The 373-nt window shown below is 63.3% G+C and overlaps 1 long non-coding RNA gene across 2 annotated transcripts in view; it reads left to right on the top strand.

The window, feature by feature from the left end:
- Positions 1 to 36: 36 nt before the first annotated feature.
- Positions 37 to 373, top strand: part of LOC107183766 — a 19,969-nt gene continuing 19,632 nt past the window's right edge. For both annotated transcript variants that reach the window (XR_001514577.1, XR_001514576.1), the window contains exon 1: positions 37 to 210. This is a non-coding gene — a long non-coding RNA (uncharacterized LOC107183766). The remainder of the gene's footprint in view (positions 211 to 373) is intronic.

Raw genomic sequence — 373 nt, 5'->3', positions numbered from 1 at the left:
GGGGGGGGGGGGGGGAGGAAGGGGAGCAGACCTGAACCCGTGCTTTCCGTGGGAGCGCTGGGCTCCACCCCTGCAGGTGCGCAGGGAAACAGGAGCTAGAGTTGGGGTTCGGTAACATTCCCCTGCAAGTGCGGAGGGAAACAGGAGCTAGAGTTGGGGTTCGGTAACATGCCCCAATGTCGGCGGTGACGCTGAACACGCTCAAGGCTGGTGAGTGGGAATAGGGGATGGAGGGCAAAACAAAGTCTCACACGTTTTCAAAGAAACCCCTCCGCACGCGCATCCTCTCGCTTGCCTTTCGGAAGGCGGTCCCCCGGGTCCTGCCTCCGTTGTCCAGGGCACCTTCCCTGCGGCACCCCCCAGCGCCCCGAAA

This window comes from Myotis davidii, unplaced genomic scaffold, assembly GCF_000327345.1.
Source record: "Myotis davidii unplaced genomic scaffold, ASM32734v1 scaffold902, whole genome shotgun sequence".
Lineage (NCBI taxonomy): Eukaryota > Metazoa > Chordata > Mammalia > Chiroptera > Vespertilionidae > Myotis > Myotis davidii.
This window is presented reverse-complemented; position numbering and strand designations above follow the sequence as displayed.